The sequence below is a fragment of the Stegostoma tigrinum genome, chromosome 17 (assembly GCF_030684315.1).
Source record: "Stegostoma tigrinum isolate sSteTig4 chromosome 17, sSteTig4.hap1, whole genome shotgun sequence".
NCBI lineage: Eukaryota > Metazoa > Chordata > Chondrichthyes > Orectolobiformes > Stegostomatidae > Stegostoma > Stegostoma tigrinum.
Window position 1 is genome coordinate 54,834,815 of NC_081370.1, and position 22,520 is coordinate 54,857,334.

At 44.0% G+C, this 22,520-nt stretch overlaps 1 long non-coding RNA gene across 3 annotated transcripts in view; it reads right to left on the reverse strand.

Annotated features, from left to right (window-relative positions):
* The window catches only part of LOC125459443 (uncharacterized), an 83,157-nt gene that overhangs the window by 46,533 nt on the left and 14,104 nt on the right, over positions 1-22,520 (reverse strand). For 2 of the 3 annotated variants that reach the window (XR_009446856.1, XR_009446855.1), the window contains exons 3-4: positions 19,228-19,293; positions 16,229-16,373 (exon numbers count right to left, since the gene is read on the reverse strand). The exons of the other annotated variant lie outside the window; for it this stretch is intronic. This is a non-coding gene — a long non-coding RNA (uncharacterized LOC125459443). The remainder of the gene's footprint in view (positions 1-16,228; positions 16,374-19,227; positions 19,294-22,520) is intronic. 3 annotated transcript variants of the gene reach the window in all.

Here is a 22,520-nt window from a genome sequence, read left to right on the forward strand (position 1 = left end):
CCCCTTCACAGTCTGCTAACTTGGGGATTCCACAGGGTCCTCATATGTAGCTCCCATCTGTGCTTCAGGACTGGCCAGCCATCAGAAAACTGGACCAAACATCTGAGAAGCTAAGGTTGGAAGTATTGCAGAATTTCGTAGGATTGGTGTTGGGAACCTTGCTCTTCCAAATACACATGAACGTCTGGACAGGGCACAATTTCAAAATTTGCAGATATTGTGAAACGTGGAAGCATTATGAATTGAAGATAATGTACACCTACAAAAGGACTTAGACCAGTTTGTGGGCTGTGAAGACATATATAGGAAAGTAAGATTTGCTTATTCATTTGTGGGATGCAGGCATTACCTGCTGGACTAGCATTTATTACACATTCTTAATCCCTGTTAAGGGTCAATCACATTGCAAAGTTTTGGGGTCACATGCAGCCAGTCCAGGTAGCTTCCCTTCCGAAACAGACATTAGTGAACTCAAGATAACAAAGTGTGGAGCTGGATGAACACAGCAGGCCAAGCAGCATCTCAGGAGAACAAAAGTTGATGCTTTGGGCCTAGACCCTTCATCAGAGAGGGGGATGGGGAGAGGGAACTGGACGAGGGGGATCCTCTGGGGGCGGTTGTGGCGGGGGCAGGGTGTGAGGGATGTGTTGCGGGAAATACGGGAGATGCGGTCAAGGGCATTCTCGACCACTGCGGGGGGAAAGTTGCGGTCCTGGAAGAACGTGGACATCTGGGATGTGCGGGAGTGGAATGCCTCATCCTGGGAGCAGATGCAGCGGAGGCAGAGGAATTGGGAATAGGGGATGGAACTTTTGCAGGCGGGTGGGTGGGAGGAGGTGTATTCTAGGTAGATGTGTGATTCGAAACCGATGGAACCTCGCCCACAGCCGACGCCGAGGGAACCTCGCCCACAACCTCCACAGCCAGCAACCCCAGATTAGACAGCCACACTGAGGCCTGCCGCATCCTCACCGTCCCTGCAGACCTCCCACTGACTGAGGACGAATGGTCAGTCCTCAGCAAGGGGCTCACCTTTGTCCCCCTCCACCCAAACACCAACGAATACCAGTCACGTTTGGACATCGAGCAGTTTTTCCGCTGCCTTCGCCTCCACGCTTACTTCTTTAACCGGGAGCCTAACCCTCCCTCCACTGACCCCTTTGCCCTCCTCCAACACAAGTCCTCCTCCTGGACACCACCCCCAGGCCTCCTTCCCTCCCTTGACCTCTTCATCTCCAACTGCCGTCGAGACATTCACCGCCTCAACCTCTCCACCCCTCTCACCCACTCCAACCTCTCCCCTGCAGAACGGGCAGCCCTCCGCTCCATCTGCTCCAACCCCAACCTCACCATCAAACCTGCAGACAAGGGTGGCACAGTGGTAGTATGGCGCACTGACCTCTACATCACTGAGGCCAAACAACAACTCTCCGACACCTCCTCCTACCGCTCCCTTGATCATGACCCCACCCCCGAGCACCAAACCATCATCTCCAACACCATCCATTACCTCATCACCTCAGGGGACCTCCCACCCACCGCCTCCAACCTCTTTGTTCCCCAACCCCGCACGGCCCTTTTCTATCTCCTTCCCAAAATCCACAAACCTGCCTGCCCTGGTCGACCCATTGTCTCAGCCTGTTCCTGCCCTATCTCCACCTATCTGGACTCCATTTTCTCCCCTTTGGTCCAGGAACTCCCCACCTACGTCCGTGACACCACCCACGCCCTCCACTTCCTCCAGGGCTTCCAATTCACCGGCCCCCAACGCCTCATTTTCACCATGGACGTCCAGTCCCTATACATCTGTATTCCTCATGCAGATGCCCTCAAGGCCCTCCGCTTCTTCCTGTCCCGCAGGCCCGACCAATCCCCCTCCACCGACACCCTCATCCGCCTAGCCGAACTCGTCCTCACCCTCAACAACTTCTCTTTCGATTCCTCCCACTTCCTACAGACAAAGGGGGTGCCCATGGGCACCCGCATGTGCCCAAGCTATGCCTGCCTCTTTGTAGGTTACGTGGAACACTCCCTCTTCCGCACCTACACAGGTCCCAAATCCCACCTCTTCCTCCGTTACATTGATGACTGTATCGGCGCCGCCTCTTGCTCCACAGAGGAGCAAGAACAGTTCATCCACTTTACCAACGCCCTCCACCCCAACCTCACGGTCACCTGGGCCATCTCCAACACATCCCTCACCTTCCTGGACCTCTCAGTCTCCATCTCAGGTAACCAGCTAGAAACTGATGTCCATTTCAAGCCCACTGACTCCCACAGCTACCTAGAATACACCTCCTCCCACCCACCCGCCTGCAAAAATTCCATCCCCTATTCCCAATTCCTCTGCCTCCGCTGCATCTGCTCCCAGGATGAGGCATTCCACTCCCGCACACCCCAGATGTCCACGTTCTTCCAGGACCGCAACTTTCCCCCCGCAGTGGTCGAGAACGCCCTTGACCGCATCTCCCGTATTTCCCGCAACACATCCCTCACACCCTGCCCCCGCCACAACCGCCCCCAGAGGATCCCCCTCGTCCAATTCCCTCTCCCCATCCCCCTCTCTGATGAAGGGTCTCAGCCCGAAACGTCAGCCTTTGTGCTCCTGAGATGCTGCTTGGCCTGCTGTGTTCATCCAGCTCCACACTTTGTTATCTTGGATTCTCCAGTACCTGCAGTTCCCATTATCACTATTAGTGAACTCAATGAGTTTTTACAACAATTGACAATGGTTTCATTGTCATCAATAAACTTTTAATTCCATTTTTTTTTGGTGAAATTATTCTGATGACCCAGCTGATGGTCTTATTAGGCAGGTCAGATCCTAAAATGAAATCTGGTTTGGATGTTTCACAAACTAAACTTTTCTGCTGAAATTTGCTTTCCTTGAACAATCCTATACCCCTTTCTAAGGAGGAAACTATGCTTGTTTTTGACACAGTTCCATTTTCCTCCAAACACCAACTCCAAAATATCTGTCAGATCTGGACTGTCTCAGGCAAAATCAATATTTGGTTATTTTGAACCAAAAACAAGCTAACGGTCTTCAATATTTACTCTCCCTATCTTAAACTACCACATTCAAATAATATTCCATTTACACTCCATGGGTTCCCTGTGTCTGAACATGCTGGATTAGATCTTCATTCTGGTATCACTGACCAAGTTTTTTTTTAAATAACTCATATGCTACTACTTTGGCATCCAGATTCTAAAATTGATGGTCATATATTAAACTAATCACATACCTTTCATAACAGAAGCAATTTTGCCTGACAGGGAGCACAGGGATAGTGTAGAAATATGAAATTTTATAACTCATTTGAAATGAGATGCAAGAGCAGAGTGTCCTGCACATTTATGTGCATAACTCATTGAAGGTGGCAGGTAAGGTGACAGCAGAGTTAACAAAGCTTTTGGGACTTGGGCTTCATAATTAAAAGTGGACAGTACAAAAACAAGGATTTTACAATAAAACTGAATAACATACTGGTTTGGTCTCAACTGAAGTTGACTGTCTAGTTCTGTGTACTACATAAGAATTATATGAGAGCTTTGGAGATGATGCAGAAAGATTTATGAGTATGGTCTGAGGGTGGAGGAATATCAGTTATAGATAGATAGATTGTATAGGTTGGTATTTTTGATTTAATATATTATTGTCACATATACTGAAAAACGGTGAAAAGTATTGTTTTACTCATTAACTAGATGAATCATATCTTACGTAGTTACATCAGAGTAAGAGAACAGAATGCAGACCACAGTGTTACGGCTACAGAGAAGGTACAGAGAAAGATCAACTGCAACATATGAGAAGCCCATTGATATGTCTGATAACAGCAGGGAAGAAGTTGTTCTTCAAACTTCTGAATTGGAAATCTGAATGAAGCGTTCTAAACCAGGAAGGTGATTAGACAGATCAGACTGGGAGACATTGCTCCCAATGTCAGAAGGATCGACAGCAAGAGGGGGCACAGAATTAAGGTGACCAGCAGATTCAGTCATAGCCATTCAAACAGAATTGGGTAATTATCTGAAAAGAATAAAAAAGTGCGGGGCCGGAGAAAGTGGGCCTAGGTGCATTGTTTTTGGAATGAACCAGTACAGGTATGCCAGCCTGAACGGCCTCCTTCTGAACTGTAAGCCAGAAATGACTCAGTAACTACCCTACATTATGTCTTTAAGTCAGTTAACAGTGTCTTTATGTCAGTGAAGGGTTTGTCCACGAGTTAGCAACATGTGTTGGCGGCAATTCTGTACAGACTGAAAGCTGAAATCTTGTTCAACTGTTTCCATTAGACCTGGAAAAACTAGGCCATGCAACCAACCCCATTATTGTGATGACTATGGAGTTCTACTTTAAACTGCTGATTCTAGAAAGAATGAGTTCACATTATTTTGTATGATAGCACACAGCATGACGGCAACTAAGATAAACATAGCAGTAGCTTTTAGACTGCTGTAATGAGGTCAGTAGAAGGTTTATGTTGCAGAATTTATTCCAAAATGCAGACTTGTAAACAACCCAAAATGTTATCACACCATTTGGCTCGCTGTGGTTGGGTGTGCTTTTTTTGAAAATGCTATCAATTTTTTCATCTACCCTCAATCATGCACATTCTCAAGCACTGCATATATATCCATCTCCCTTTTGAAAGTTACTATCAAATCTGCTTCCCCTTTTCTTATGGACCGTGCATTCTGGGGTTGTATTTTCAACTAAGGTGACACCAGGAATCCTAAGGCCTGTTCAGAAAACCATCATTTCTCATTTTCAAAGGGCCTGGATTATGAGTGGCCCATAGTTTTCTCTTTCATGGAGGCAGACAAATATATGAGTGATCAGCTGCCTCCTTACACACTGGATTTTAGAGCAGCTGGTATCCGGAACTGATTAAACCAGGAAAGAGGAAGTCTGTTCTCCAGGCTAGGGTACCCATAATCTTTCGAGAACATAATAACCCTTCTAAATATGGTCCCAGGACACTTTGGGCTTTAGAGTTAGGTTTTATGTGGGTGCAGCATTCAGGAATCATAGAATGCCTACATTGCGGGAAAGGCCATTCAGCCCTTTGAGTCTGCACCAACCCTCCAAAGAACATATCGCTCAGACTCAGCCCCAACACCTTAACATCATAACCCCACATTACCATCACTAATTCCCAAAATCTGCACATCCCTGGACACTATTGGGCAATTTAGCATGGCCTATCAACCTAACCCACCCATGTCTGGATTGTGGGAAGAAACTAGAGCACTCAAAGGAAACCCACGCACACATGGGAAGAACGATCAAACTTCACACATTTCGTTACCCAAGGGTAGAATCAAATCCGGGTCCCTGGTATTGTGAACCAGCAGTACTAACCACTGAGCCACTGTGCCACCTCAATCCTTTGGAATTGGGGGAAGTTTTGAGTGAAAGGGTCAAATGCCTTTTGGCATTGTTATGGAGAATGTTATGCATAAAATCATATAAAAAGCTGTCAGGAAGTGTCAAGATTTCCCAACACCTGTCAAAAGGTGTTATAAAAGTTATGACCCACTGAAAAGTGTCCTAGACAGTTAAGTAGTGTCAATATCTGTCAGCAAAGGAGCAAATCATCAAGTTCTGTCAAAACCTGTTTTTATTACTAAGCGTTTTCTTTTCCTCAATGGATCGTAGTCTGTAAGAAGAAACTTTACAGGATTGTATTTCCTCTCCCATGGAGGTGTGTGTTTGTAGATGCCAGGTAAGTTGGCATAGTAAGCAAAGAGGGAGATGGAGTAAGTCAGCATTAAGTTGCGTTGGAGCATGCGCGATACCATGGGGATAGGAAGATGGTCATAGGGAAGTATCAGGGATACAAGTGATCATAAGAAATGCTGGATTAGCTCTGGAAAAGTTGGATAAATGAAGCACTCAATTGAAGATTTTCGCTTAGAATGAGAATACAGCCAAAGTAAATATCAGTACTTTGCACCTGCAGTCAAAAAAAGGAAACAAATGCTCCACTAAAAATTGAGAAGTAATTTATGGAAACGATAGCATTTGATAAAGCAAATGAATTTAAAAGGATTTGCATTGCTGAAAGTTGCGAAGCTACATAATATCCTGGTTTGCCAGAAGTAGCATTTAGAGAGGCAATGGTCTCATTCAGTCCTCCCTGGCTGCAGGATTAGTACTAGAGGGCTTTAAGTTGCTCATGCTATGGTTTAAGATATGTAAGATGGAAAAACCACAGAATGTGGTCCAGTTAGCCGAAGGTCGGTGATGGGAATATTGTAAGAAATCATTATCAGGTATAAAATAAGCTTTAATCTGGAGGGACCCGGGTTAATCCAGGAAAGCTATTAAATATGTGATACAGACAACTTTGGTTGACTAATGGAATTGAACATTTGGTGAAGATGTTAAACAAAGTGACACACATGGGAAGAAGATCTGTTAAGGAGATCAAAGCTAATGGAACAAAGGTAAATGTGGTGTTACGGACATGGATATAAAACAAAGAACTGCAGATGCTAGAAATCTGAAATAAAAACTGAAATTACTGGAGAAACTCAACAGGTCTGGCAGTATCTATGGACAGAAAGCAGAGTTAATGTTTTGGTTTCAATCACCCTTCTTCGGAACAGCTATGAAATTGGTTTAATAACAAGAAAGAGTGTGATGGTGGATGGACGCATTTCAGACTGGGCAGTGGTTTGCTGTAGTGCTCCTTGATAAGCAGTAATGGGTCCAATACTCTTTCCAAGTTTTATAAATAACCTCAACCCAGGATGTGGGCCACAACTTTTTAAAGATAAGAAGAAATTTGACAATTTAATCAGCAGCGATGAGGGATGGGCAAAAGAGGGCTCAAATAAAATTAAGAACAGAGTTCACAGTCTGGCTTTCTCGAACTCAATGTTCAATCCAGGAGGCTGTAAAAAGCTGAAGTGGAAATTTTATTATATATTTCACGTACGTATTTTTCTTAATTTAATATTTAATGTGTACTTAATTATTTGCATGGGACTAGACTATACCAACTGGCATATTCTTTTCATTGGCCATGGTTTCAGTTCAAAAATTGCAACAAATCTTTTGCAGAGAGATAATGCAATAGCAGATTTTCTGTTTGGAAACAATTTTTAAAATAATTATGTTCTCAGGAAAGAAGTGTTCATATTTTTCACTGGCTTAGGGAAAAGGGTCAATCTGCATTAAAGAAAGTGCATTTTATGCAGAAGAACAATGCAGCCACTTCATACAAATCGAATTTAACAACAGATGCTTGGCGAAGGGGAGATATTGAAAGGGGTGATTGAGAGCTCTGCTAAAGGTGTACTTTTTGAGAGGCATGCAAAAGAGGTGAAGCTAACTTGAGAGAGACTGCAGGAAGAATTCCAGGCTATGGGATTACATAGCGGAAGGTACAGGCAGCTATGAATCAATGAGTAATGTTTGAGGATCAAGGGTTTGTGCAAAATGATGTTTGGGTGTTTGTGAGAAGGTGGGTGAAGGATGCTGGGTGGGGGATGGGAGCAGTTGTATTTGAGATGGAGAAAAATAGGTAGTAAGAGATAGGGGGTGGCGTAACTCCGGCCTTCCATCCACTAACCTGATGAAGTCCATGGTGGAAAAGCAGTAGATGCCCTTCCCAACCTGTATTTAAAGTTACAAAGTCATACAGCACGAAAACAGACCCATCAGTCCAACTCGTCCAGACCAACCAGACATCCCAATCTGACTTAGTCCCATTTGTCAGCATTTGGCCCAAATCCCTCTAAACCCTTCCTATTCATGCACCCATCCAGATGCCTTGTAAATGTTGCAATTGTACCAGCTCCCACTACTTCCTCTGGCAACTCATTCCATACCCACACCACCTTCTGAACGAAAAAGTGCCCTTCAGGTCCTTTTTAAATCTCACTGTCTCACCTTAAACCTATGCCCTCTGGTTTTGGACTCCTAGGAAAAAGATCTTGGCTATTCACTCAATCCATGCTCCTCATGATTGTATAAACCTCTATAAGGTTATCCCTCAGCCCCTGATGCTCCAGGGAAAATAGTCCCAGCCTGTCCGGCCTCTCCTGTAGCTCAAACTCTCCAACCTTGGCAACATCCCTGGAAATCTTTTCAGCGCCGGTTCAAGTTTAACAACATCTTTCCTATAGGATGGGGGCCCAGAAATGTATGCAGTATTCTAAAAGTGCCCTCACCAATGTCCTATACAGCCACAACATGATGACAAGCTTAAATCTAACCCAGGATGATTGACTTTAATTAGTTAAAGCATTGCTCTGGGGAATGAACCAGAGATTGGCAGTCATCTATTTGTTATGTTGAAACAGATACGGTGTTTGTACATGCTTCTGCTGTCTACAAAGAACATGAAGACCTGTGCATTGACTATAAAAACAAAATTTGCTCGGTTAACTCAGCAGGCCTCACAATGTTATGCAGAGAAAACAGTGTACTTTAAATTCATTCACAGGATGAGGGTGACACTGGCCAGACCTGTATTTATAGTCCATCAAGTGGTCAAGAGGCAACCACAAGGCTAGGAGATAACAGCCATCCTTACCTGGTCTGCTCTACATGTGACTCCAGTCCCAGGGCAATGTGATGCCTAGAAACAAAAAAAACTGCAGATTCTGGAATCCAGGTGGACAAACAGGAGGCTGGAAGAACACAGCAGGCCAGGCAGCATCTGGAGGAAAGGAGCAGTCAATGTTCCAGGTATTCACTTCTGGAAAAGGAAAATACCCAAAACATTGACTGCTCCTTTCCTCCTGGCTTGCTGTGCTCTTCCAGCCTCCTGTTCGTCGACCTGAATTCCGGCGTCTGCAGTTTTTTGTCTCTAAGAGTCACATTGCTGTGGGACTGGAGTCACCTGTAGACCAGACCAGTTAAGGATGGCTGTTTCCTTCCCTAAATGACATCAATGAACTAGATGGGTTTTTCCTGGCAATCCGGAATGGATTCAAGGTCATCATTTGACTCTTCACTTTCAGGTTTTTAATTGAATTCAAATTGCACCATTGCATGGCAGGATTCAAACCCAAATTGATTTCTCTCTTTGTAAAGGAATGCATAACCTCAAGAAGTGACAAAGAACTAGGAAATAAAAGCAGGTAAGCGCACGGTCGGTGGGGGGGAGCGTACGGAAATTTGCTCCAGTGGTTGAAACTTCATGACCACTGGCCTTGCAATCTCACCTGGTTCACTGTATATTGGGCCTTGTTTGAATAAACTGCAGATAACAGCAATCTTTTGCCATGAAAGCCTGTAGTAATTCTCTCACATGTTAAGGGAGCTAATCATCTGATTGTAGGCACTTGTTGGTGATCTCAGCCCCTTCAAACGGGATCCCAGTGTCTGGCTTCTCAGTGAGTAGAGTGGCCTGCGTGCAGTGAGCAGTCTGGTGGTGCTCCCGCTGCTCAGGGTAGTGTTGATGTTACTTCCTCTTGTTCCCCATCAGAGATGTAAGAGGGAGTGTAATAGCTGTCCCCATTTCTGCAGTGCAGACTGACAGCAGGGAGCTGAGGCCTGACTATGAATCGAGTCTGAGAGAGGTGGGCTGATTTGCAATTCAGTGGGAACCACTTGTTGGATTGCTGGGGCTTTGGGGTGGAGGGTCCTGCCCTCCACCAGGGCATGTCTGCAGCTCTTCACTCATCGAAGGCTTCCCAACCTGACTATTTTGCAGAACAAGCAGTCCTCGCTGGATTTAAGTTCCAAATTGTTCTATAAATGTTGCTGCTGAAGCCAGAAACATAGGTCAAATCCTCAGTTTTTTGGCTCCTAAAATCCCAACAAGTTTATGAGGGGTCGGGGGAATTGGGAATGGAAGAGGAAAGGGGTCGCTCTCAACCATCTGCAAAGCTGCCTTGTTAAATCCATAAGACAGAGCACATGCATGCACACAAGCACACCTCCAGTTAAACAAACCACACCTGTCTGCATTGCCCCACAGCAGTTAAAGTTCTGTCCCATAGTTTACTGTGGGGGAATACATCCCTTTCTGTTAAAATAGCCGGACATTATAACAACTTAATAGTTAAAATAAATGATGTGTGGTTGGGACGGAGGATTAAAATCTGAGCAAGCAGTGAATTTTGCATGATGTTTCTTTGGTTTGGATAATGTGATTTGAGAGCAAAGCAGTGGCTTTCTTTAAAAAAAGGATTACTAGTTTTTGAATGTAAACCAAGGTTTGGGTTCCTAACTGACAATGAGATGACAATATTGCTGTCAATTCCAGGAAACTGGCTGGAAATGAAAGGCAGAACGTACTATCATCTCAACGAAAAGACAACGTCAAAGTCAAATAATATAACTAGCCACCAACTGCATGTATTTAATCTCAAGTTATACACTCAAGTAAAATCATTGCTGACAAATGTCATCTTCAAACCACTCATTAGATATACCAAGGGGACTCCAAAAATTCTCGCTCAACATCATGACCTTTCGGGTTGAAGGAGAAGTGATCATTGAGAGTGCGCATGTAGGTGGTTAGCTCACAGATTACATTATCGATAGGTATTTCACAGATGATAAAAAGCAGGGCCCACGGAATCTCAAGCTGACAACTGGGAGGGCGGAGAAGATCAGTCTGTACTGGAGATACTCCAGCTTTGACTGGATACCTATGAATGGAGTGAAGTTGTGAGGATGGATCACTCAACCCAAAACATTAACTGTGATTTTTCTGCACAGATCCTGCCGAGCCTGTTGAGCTTTTCTAGCAATTTCTGTTTCTCTTTCTGATTTACAGTATTTGCAGTTCTTTCAGTTTTTACCTATGAATGGAATGAAGAAGATAGACCCCTTATCTCACTGCAACTATTTGGCCCTTTAAGCCTGCACAGCCCTTCCATATAATTAAGGATAATCCGCTATCCCAATGACGTATTTCCATTTGCTTTACAAATCCATTGATAACACTGGACACTGAAAAATATACATCAATCTCTTTCTTGAGTCTACTCAGTGATCTGGCCTCTGCAACTTTCTGTGGTAGGAAATTCCACAGACTGACTGCCCTCTGAGCGATCAGCAGAAATGTCAGGGGATAATGGCATGATTATTCATGTCAAAAAAAGAGACAAAAATGAGAAGGGAAAATTAGTCAAGATAAGGCTGCAACGTGAGGTTTGAGATTGAATGGTACGGATAGAGGAGATGACAACTATCAGTCCAGAAGGGCTTCGGCCTATCATTTCCACTCTCGCTAATCATAGAATTGCTAGAGTGTGGAAGCAGGCCATCCAGCCCATTAATCCACACCAACCCTCCAAACAGCGTCCCCCCAGGACCCAATTTCCATACCCTATCCCTGTAACCCTGTAGTTCCCATGGCTAATCTGCGTAGCCCGTATATTCCTGGCTCTTCAAATGAGCATTATCACTAACTGCCAATGTGCTGCGTTTTCCCCATATCCCTACATATTATTTCTATCCAAATAATCATCCAAACACTCTCCTGAATGCCTTAATTGAAACTGCCTCCATCATCTTCCCAAGGAATGGATTCCATACCCTAACTATTTGCTGAGTGATAAAATTTTCTCTCACATCACCCTTGCTCTTTTTTGCAAATCTATGCCTCTGAATCTTGATTCTTTTTCAAGCAAGTACAGTTTCTTCCTCGCTACGCTATTGAGGCCACTCATTATCTTGAAGACCTCTATCAGACTTTTTCTCTCCAAAGAGAACAGACTTAACCTCTTCAACGTATCCTCATGACTGAAATTTCTCATCCTAGAAACTATTCCTGTTAATAGCTTCTGCATTCTCTCCAATGCATTCACATCCTTCATAGAATGTGGCACTCACAACTATATGTAATAGTCCAGCTGACATCTAACCACTGTCTTGTACAATTTCAATATCAAGTTTCTTGCTCTTGTATTCTTTCATCCTATTAATAAAGCTCAGGATACTGTATGTGGAAGACTACTAGAATACTGTGAATAGCTTTTGGTCCTCTATCTAAGGAAAAACACACTGGCATTGGGGACTGTCCAGAGAAGATTTACTAGGCTGATGCCTTGTCTCAAGGGACTGCCATACGAGGAGAGGTTGAGTAAATTGGGCCTATACTCATCGGAATACAGAAGAATGAGAGACCACTCCACTGAAACATACAAGATTCTTAGAGGATTTGACAGGAATGCGGTGAAGTTGTACCTCTTGCAGGAGAATCCAGACACAGAGCATAATCTCAGAATAAGAGTCACGCATTTAAGACAGCAATGGGAATTTCTTTTCTCAGAGGGTGTGAATCTGTGGAATTCTTTAACACAGAAGGCTGTGCAGTCTAGGACATTAAGTATATTCAAAGCTGAGGTACAGGGATTTTTAATCAGACAGTGAATCAAGGGTTATGGATAAATGCAGGAAAGTGGAATTGAGGATTATCGGAACAGCCATGATCTCATTAGACGGTGGAGCAGACTAAATGGGCAGACTGGCCTATGCCACTCCTACATTTTATGGTATGCTTTATTAATTGCTCTCACAACCTGTTCTGCCTCCCTCAATGATCAGTGTATGTACGTACCCAGGTAACTTGGGTCCTGCACCCCCCTTTAGAATTGTACCCCCTATTTTATACTATATTGTGAATTATGAAGAGGTTATCTTGTGAGGAAGGGCTGGAGAGTTTGGGCCTTTATCTTTTGCATTTTAAAATGAGAGGTGATCTTACTGAAATATACAAGATCTTGAGGGATTTGACAGTGAGGATGCTGGGAGGCTGCTTCCACTTACGGGTGAGACTGGAACCAGTGGGAACAGTTTAAAAATAAGAAATCTCCCACTGAGGGCAAAGATGAGGAGATTTATCTTCTCTCTCAGTGGATTATTGGCCTGTGAAATTTGGCTCCTAAATGAAAAGTGAAGGCAGGCTCTTGAAGATTTTTATAGCTGAGTTAGGCAGATTTTCAACCAGTAAGGGAGTCAAACGTAGAATAGAGGACACATTCAGATCAGACATAACATAGTCAAATAGAACATAGATAGAACATAGAACAGTACAGCACAGAACAGGCCCTTCAGCCCACAATGTTGTGCCGACCATTGATCCTCATGTACGCACCCTCAAATTTCTGTGACCATATACATGTCCAGCAGTCTCTTAAATGACCCCAATGACCTTGCTTCCACAACTGCTGCTGGCAACGCATTCCATGCTCTCACAACTCTCTGCGTAAAGAACCTGCCTCTGACATCCCCTCTATACTTTCCACCAACCAGCTTAAAACTATGACCCCTCGTGCTAGCCATTTCTGCCCTGGGAAATAGTCTCTGGCTATCAACTCTATCTATGCCTCTCATTATCTTGTATACCTGAATTAGGTCCCCTCTCCTCCTCCTTTTCTCCAATGAAAAGAGACCGAGCTCAGTCAACCTCTCTTCATAAGATAAGCCCTCCAGTCCAGGCAGCATCCTGGTAAACCTCCTCTGAACCCTCTCCAAAGCATCCACATCTTTCCTATAATAGGGCGCCCAGAACTGGACGCAGTATTCCATGTGCGGTCTAACCAAAGTTTTATAGAACTGCAACAAGATCTCACGACTCTTAAACTCAATCCCCCTGTTAATGAAAGCCAAAACACCATATGCTTTCTTAACAACCCTGTCCACTTGGGTGGCCATTTTAAGGGATCTATGTATCTGCACACCAAGATCCCTCTGTTCCTCCACGCTGCCAAGAATCCTATCCTTAATCCTGTACTCAACTTTCAAATTCGACCTTCCAAAATGCATCACCTCACATTTATCCAGGTTGAACTCCATCTGCCACCTCTCAGCCCATCTCTGCATCCTGTCAATGTCCCGCTGCAGCCTACAACAGCCCTCTACACTGTCAACGACACCTCCAACCTTTGTGTCGTCTGCAAACTTGCTGACCCATCCTTCAATCCCCTCATCCAAGTCATTAATAAAAATTACAAACAGTAGAGGCCCAAGGACAGAGCCCTGTGGAACCCCACTCACCACTGACTTCCAGGCAGAATATTTTCCTTCTACTACCACTCGCTGTCTTCTGTTGGCCAGCCAATTCTGTATCCAAGCAGCTAAGCTCCCCTGTATCCCATTCCTCCTGACCTTCTGAATGAGCCTACCATGGGGAACCTTATCAAATGCCTTACTGAAGTCCATATACACCACATCCACAGCTCGACCCTCATCAACTTTTCTAGTCACATCCTCAAAAAACTCGATAAGGTTTGTAAGGCATGACCTACCCCTCACAAAGCCGTGTTGACTGTATTTGATCAAGCCATGCTCTTCCAGATGGTCATAAATCTTATCCCTCAGAATCCTTTCTAACACCTTGCAGACGACAGACGTGAGACTTACTGGTCTATAATTGCCGGGGATTTCCCTATTTCCTTTCTTGAAGAGAGGAATTACATTTGCCTCTCTCCAGTCCTCAGGTACGACTCCAGTGGAGAGAGAGGATGCAAAGATCTATGGTGAAATACTCTCAAGGAATCGTGTAACCTTCTCCCCTTCCTAATTCGTATGTTTGTACTGCTGGAAGTAGCCATGAATTCAGAATTTGGAGAGGTTAAAAGAAGATGAGGATTCTATGAATTCAGTGGAAAAGAAGGAAGGCATGATAAATTAAAATAAGGTTAAAATTGCTATGCATGTAGGCACAATCAGTATTCAACCTGAATGTGGAAATGAAGTCAATCTGTCAGGGAGCAAGATATGGTGACGCAGGGAGCTTACGCTGAAAGTATTCTATGGATCTCGTCAGCAATTAGTAGTGCTGTATGCGAGGGCATATTATTGCAATTTGTTTTTAAGGTAGATTGTGGACTCTTGTGATGTGGAAGTATCCCTACCTCTGAGCCAATTGATCTAGGTTCATATCTCATCTCCTCCAAAGCAGTGGAATGATATCTCTCAACAGGTTAATTTTTTTTTAAAAATCGAGAAGGTAGATTGGAGAAAACCAGTTGTTATGTCTTTAAACAAGGGAAATATATGTATTATTTTAAAGATAATCTAATATTGCCAAAGTAGGTTTCTCCTGTGACCATGTAGTAAATTATTATTTTCCATGTGAAAATTTATATTATGCCTGGATTAATCATAGCTAACACTTAATTGGCTAGATTACCTCAAAGGAAACATCTGCTCTCTAGTAAATGAATGTAAATAATGATGAATGTTTATTATTGTTATCACTGCATGCACATTCCTTATAGTCCTACACCCACTACATTAAGCATTTCTATTTCATTATTTATTTACTGATACATGAGAAATTAACATAACTACATATAAATGTAACCTATGGAGGTAACTGAAATTTCAAAAAAGATGTGAGGCAAAGTGGGTGGCACATATGGTTTATAATTATGTCCAGTGATGCTCATTTGCTAATTGCAACTGTAAACTTCAAACAGAGAAATCAGTTCTAAAATGAGTTGATAACCATGTTGGCAAATAGAACAGCAAAGATCAGACAGTCCTAAGGAGTTCATGGCTGCGTCACTGCCAAAAAACTTGTAGCAGAAAGCTTCACAGAATAAACTTAATTCCTTCAGAAAAGCAGTTATATATATTTTCCAAGATTACACTTTACAAGTTTTGACTAGATCGCAGATTTTAAAAGGAAATTTGATACTTGTTACTGAAATGATGATTCTGAACAAAGAAACTGCAATGAAGACCAAGTGAAATGTGTTAAATCAATGCTGACGTATTTTGCTATATCGGGAATCTTCAGAAAACTAGAATGACATCTCGAGATAATGGGAACTGCAGATACTGCAGAATCCAAGATAACAAAGTGTGGAGATGGATGAACACAGCAGGCCAAGCAGCATCTTAGGAGCACAAAAGCTGACATTTCGGGCCTAGGCCCCCAAAACGTCAGCTTTTGTCCTCCAAAGATGCTGCTTGGCCTGCTGTGTTCATCCTGCTCCACACTCTGTTATCTTAGAATGACATCTAACTAGGTTCATCCCAAAAAGTATACAAAATACAAACCATTTCCATTGCAAATTTCTGAGTATTTTTCCATATAACTTGGAATGCACCACTCAGTTATTCCTGACAATGTCACCAAAACAACCTTGAAAATCCTGTTTTGGTTGAGGCTCAAAAGGAACTACTGCCTGTTTCCAACGAGAGTCAGTTCTGCTACAACACAAAGGTTGGATTCCTGTGGGCATCTCTGGCTAGGCACCCTGAATTTAGACTTTCTAACCAGAGAAAATATCTTACCTGCATCTACCCTGTCAGCTTATTTAAGTATCTTGTAGGTTTCACTGTGATCACCTGTCATTCTTCCAAACTCCAGAGAACGCAGTTAGCCCAGTTTTTTCAATCTCTGTTAACAGCGCAGTGTTTCCATCTCAGGCACAGGTCACTGTAATATATGGTAAATGGTCACAGAATGCATGGAAGTAAATGATTCAAGGCATGATCCTTTCGCAATTTAAATGCCCTGATCTTTTGCATAGACTCAGCTGACTCTGCACAGATTATATTTGAAACAGACTGCAAACGTAGTGGAAACATTTGCCTCCTCCCCACTTCCACGATCAAAGTATGTATCAGAGTCCAATGGCTGGATTTTCAGAACAGCCACACAGTCAAGTCGCGTTGCAGAAAGAATTCATACTTACTCTTCCAGAGATCATGTCAGAGTCTCTGGAACAGTTTGTATTTTTGAAGGATCAGCAGGTTTGAAGGAATGGGAAATGCAGTCACCAGCAGTTGAGGGACCTGTCCATTCAACACTGTTGTTTCCAATGGTTTCTTGTATGAACCATTTTCTGCACAACATCTGCTAGGTCCTTGGAGGAGGCCGTAGGTTCTCTACAGCTAAAAAGGTAACCAAATGCACTGGACCAATGTTTTCCATTGTTCACTCACTGGATGTGGGCATTCCTGGCAAGGTGAACATTCATTGTAATCCCTAAATGACCAGGGTGCAGTTAACAGTCAACCATATTGCTGTGAGTCTGAAGTCACATGTAGGCCAGACCAAGTAAGAATGACAAAATTCCTTCCCTAAAAGGACATGAGTGAAACAGATGGGTTCCTTTTGCCCCCTGGCAATCAATAATGGCTTCATTGTCATCATTTGATCCTTAATTCCAAATTCTTTATTGCATTCAAATTCAACCATCTGCCATGATGAGACTCAAACCCAGTTCCCTGGAACATTAGCTGAATCTCTGGATTAACAGTCTAACAATAATACCAGTAGGTCATTCCCAACTCCAGCTAAGAACTGTTCCTAGCCTAGTTATCCTTAATTGGCCTCTGGGCAAATAGAGATCGGCAATAAATGTTGGCCTAGCCACTTGTCCACATCCCATGAATTAATAAAGAAAATCTCTGTGGTGTAACTATGTAGCAGGTTTCTTCATTTCTCAACTGAGTTTGTATACTTATAGAAATGGAAGCATTGTAAATATTGATATTCAACACGGTCTCTAGATACCTGCTTCCATTTAAATGAAACCCGGTAACATTATCTCATTTCTGCATCTTTTAAATACTGTGTAACTAAAACACCTTTGCAAAGGCTCCGTCAGAAATTTATTAGAGACAGTAGAAACTGCAGATGCTGGAGAATCTGAGATAACAAGGTGTAGAGCTGGATGAACACAGCAACAGAGGATCAGGAAGGCTGACGTTTTGGGCCTAGGCCTTTCTTCAGAAAATGGCCCGAAACATCAGCCTTACTGCTCCTCTGATGCTGCTTGTCCTGCAGGCCCTTTGGCCCAACAAGTTTACACTGACTCTTGGAGCATCCTACCCAGAACCATCCCCATATAACCCACCTAAGTTGCACATGCCTGAAACACTACAGGCAATTTTAGCATGGCCAATCCACCTAACCTGCACATCTTTGGACTGTGGGAAGAAACCAGAGGACCCAGAGGAAACCCACACAGACATGGGGAGAATATGGAAACTCCACACAGACAGTCGCCCGAGGGTGGAATCGAACCCAGGTCCCTGGTGCTGCGGTGCTAACTGCTGAGCCACCATGCAGCCCCAAAATGGAATCCCATAAACAGTTTTGGAGCCCTTATCTAAGAAAGATGTACTGACACATTGTGGGTAGTCCAGAGAAGGTTTGCTTGTCTAATCCCAGGTTTGGAGGGGCTTTGTTAGGAGGAAAAGTTAAGTCTGTTGGGCCTGTAATGATTGGACTTTTGAAGAATGGTAGTCAATGTTATTGATACATACAAGGCTTTTAGGGAAATTGACAGGGCAGATGTGAAAAGGTTGTTTTACTTTGTGAAAGTATAATCTCAGGATAAGTGGTTGCCCATTTAAGACAGACATAGGGATGAATTTCTTCTTACGGAGGATAGCAAAACTATGGAGGTCTTTATTGCAGAAGGCTGTCAAGTCTGGGTCATCAAGTAAATGCAGGATTATGATACACAGATATTTAATCAGTAGGGAATCAAGGGTTCTGGAGAAAAGGCAGGAAAGTGGAGTTGAGAGTTACTCTATCAGCTACGATCTCATTGAATGGTAAAGCAGACTCCATGGGCAAATGGTCAACTTCTGTCCCTACATTTTATGGTCAAATGAATAAATGTGGAATTTGAATTTGTAGAAATCTGTCACATGAACAATCCATCCAGGACAACATTATTTTTGTAGTGAGGCAGGTTAGTTGGGATTAATTAGTGTTAGCAACCTCATAGTCGAAAAGTCTCAGGGGAAAAAAGTGAATATAATACAATTTAAATTCCTCATTATGTGTGCTAGTAATGTAGTCATGTTCAAAGCAAGAACCTTGAACTTAAACAGAGTTAATTATATAGGTTAGAAGGAAATCTGTCCGTGATCAATTCAGTAAGTGGATTAAAAGGCATTGGGTAAACAAAAAGGAAGAAAGTACGAACGAATTGTTCAAATGTTCTTTAAAAGTGTGTTCATTTTCAATCTAAGGGCTTGAGTGACAATTTTCTAGCTCCTGATAAGAATGCATCAGTCACCCAAAGCCACCTTAAAATGACGAGCCTCGATCTGAGCTGTCAACAAACTTGATGCTCATTTGGTGACATTGAGATCTGCCTGCAGAGCACAGTCATCAAAGGAAGGCAGACACCATGACAAGGCCCACCACAGCTTTGCAGTTGAAGGCAGGCAGAACATCAGAGAACCAGAAGCCTCACTTAACAGACAAGAGGTCAAATGGCCAACTGCAATCAGTAAGCACAGTTGGACGGACAGATCTTAATACATACCTGGTGACTGGAAAGCCTGAGATGCTGCTTGGCCTGCTGTGTTCATCCAGCCTCACATTTTGTTATCTTGAAATAAACAATCCAATAATTTCTGATAAATAAAGTTAAAAGTTCACTGAAGTCATTCCCAATAAAGTTGTAATAATAAACCACTGCAAAAATACAGGGCAAATCCCAAAGTTTACAGCAGATGAGGAGGCCACCATGCCTCTATCGGCACTTTTGCTAGAGTAATGCAGAGTCAATTGAATCCTTAAGGTCCCTCTGTGTAGCCTTATAAAGAACCACAATCACAATTATGCCACAACAAATGTTTTTCTACTTATAAAGCCATTTTTAAAGGGTGCACACATTCTTCTTCCTATCCAAATGCGCCACTGACTTAATAAAACTGATTTCTCAACTAATTCCTGTACCAGCACTTACTCACAGTTGACCACTAGGGTGGATTCTCATTGATGTAGTACAAGACTCCATTACAACACACCAATCAAACAGGTGCTGTGATAATGGGAACTGCAGATGCTGGAGAATCCAAGATAATAAAATGTGAGGCTGCATGAACACAGCAGGCCCAGCAGCATCTCAGGAGCACAAAAGCTGACGTTTCGGGCCTAGACCCTTCATCAGAGAGGGGGATGGGGTGAGGGTTCTGGAATAAATAGGGAGAGAGGGGGAGGCGGACTGAAGATGGAGAGAAAAGAAGATAGGTGGAGAGGAGAGTATAGGCAGGCAGGTAGGGAGGGGATAGGTCAGTCCAGGGAAGACGGACAGGTCAAGGAGGTAGGATGAGGTTAGTAGGTAGGAGATGGAGGTGTGGCTTGGGGTGGGAGGAAGGGATGGCTGAGAGGAAGAACAGGTTAGGGAGGCAGAGACAGGTTGGACTGGTTTTGGGATGCAGTGGGTGGAGGGGAAGAGCTGGGCTGGTTGTGTGGTGCAGTGGGGGGAGGGGACGAACTGGGCTGGTTTTGGGATGCAGTTGGGGAAGGGGAGATTTTGAAACTGGTGAAGTCCACATTGATACCATTGGGCTGCAGGGTTCCCAAGCGGAATATGAGTTGCTGTTCCTGCAACCTTTGGGTGGCATCATTGTGGCACTGCAGGAGGCCCATGATGGACGTGTCATCTAAAGAATGGGAGGGGGAGTGGAAATGGTTTGCGACTGGGAGGTGCAGTTGTTTATTGCGAACCGAGCGGAGGTGTTCTGCAAAGCGGTCCCCAAGCCTCTGCTTGGTTTCCCCAATGTAGAGGAAGCCACACCGGGTACAGTGGATGCAGTATACCACATTGGCAGGTGTGCAGGTGAACCTCTGCTTAATGTGGAAAGTCATCTTGGGGCCTGGGATAGGGGTGAGGGAGGAGGTGTGGGGGCAAGTGTAGCATTTCCTGCGGTTGCAGGGGAAGGTGCCGGCTGTGGTGGAGTTGGGGGGCAGATGGAAAAATGAGAACGCCCTTGACCGCATCTCCCGCATTTCCCGCAACACATCCCTCACACCCCGCCCCCGCCACAACCGCCCAAAGAGGATCCCCCTCGTTCTCACACACCACCCCACCAACTTTCGGATACAACGCATCATCCTCCGACACTTCCGCCATCTACAATCCGATCCCACCACCCAAGACATTTTTCCATCCCCACCCCTGTCTGCTTTCCGGAGAGACCACTCTCTCCGTGACTCCCTTGTTCGCTCCACACTGCCCTCCAACCCCACCACACCCGGCACATTTCCCTGCAACCGCAGGAAGTGCTACATTTGCCCCCACACCTCCTCCCTCACCCCTATCCCAGGCCCCAAGATGACTTTCCACATTAAGCAGAGGTTCACCTGCACATCTGCCAATGTGGTATACTGCATCCACTGTACCCGGTGCGTCTTCCCTGGACCGACCTATCCCCTCCCTACCTCCCCACCTATACTCTCCTCTCCACCTATCTTCTTTTCTCTCCATCTTCGGTCCGCCTCCCCCTCTCTCCCTATTTATTACAGAACCCTCACCCTATCCCCCTCTCTGATGAAGGGTCTAGGCCCGAAACGTCAGCTTTTGTGCTCCTGAGATGCTGCTGGGCCTGCTGTGTTCATCCAGCCTCACATTTTATAATCAAACAAGTGCTTTTGTTTTTCTGTAAAATGGTATGGCGTTAACAACAGTTCTGAGATGAAGTATGTGGTTAGCACTGTAGGCTTACACCACCAGGGACTTGGGTTTAATTCCGGCCTTGGGCGCCTATCTGTGTGGAGTTTGCACATTCTCCCCCAGGAACTCTCTGTACTTTTAAGAAATAAATGTATTCCTGCACAGAACCTTCTCCTTATTAGTTTAGAAGAGTTTAGAAGAAGGAAGGGGAATCTTATGATACCTATAAAATTCTAACAGGACTAGTCTGGGCCTCCTTTGGGCGCTCCGATTTTGTCCCACAGTCCAAAGGTGTGCAGGTTAGGTGGATTAGCCATGCTAAGTTACCCCACAATGTGCAGGATAGGTGGGTTAGCCATGGTAAATGTAGGGTTATGGGGAGAGGGTGGGGGCTATATCTTGGTGAGATGTTCTTTGGAAGGTCAGTGCCCAACAGACCTCTTTCCACACTGTAGGAATTCTGATTCTAGTCAGTAGTTTGGGTCTAAACTCATTGAAGTTTTGATGAGCGAGAGGCGACCTTCTTGAAACACACAAAATTCTTAGGGAACCGGACAGGGTAGATGTGAAGGGGTTGTTTCCCTTTGGGTGAGTCTGGGACCAGAGGACACAATCTCAGAATACGGGGTTGCACAAATAAGATAGATATGAGGATAAGTCCTTGTCAAGACAGATTGCCTTAAGTCATAAGAAGCCATGTGAATTATACACTTCACGCACGTATTATTTCCAAAGCTGCCCACAGTTTCTGAAATACTTACATTGCCATTCTCACACCAATGGTTAACATTTTGTTTTTCTGTAAAATAACTTCTGCACCTTTTTGTCAGTGAGAGAGATCTGTGGACCCTGTCTGACTTCTGAGTGAACTCTATTTGCTGCTAGCAGCAACAGCACACACAGAAAGGGCTTCTATGTTTGTGCTCTGACAAATATTTGAGATGCAATGTTGCCAAGTACTTTCTTTTTCCTGCCACAGTTGGCAGAAACATGGAGAAAATATCAGGTTCTATTGGTTTGAAAACATTTATACACAGAAAAGCAATTTCTCAGAAACTTAATCCTGCTTCAACATTTGTTATGCATTTTTCTGGAAAAAATAATATTTTAGGAAGGGACATCTGATTGTTTTCGAATTTAAAAGCCTGGCTGAAAAA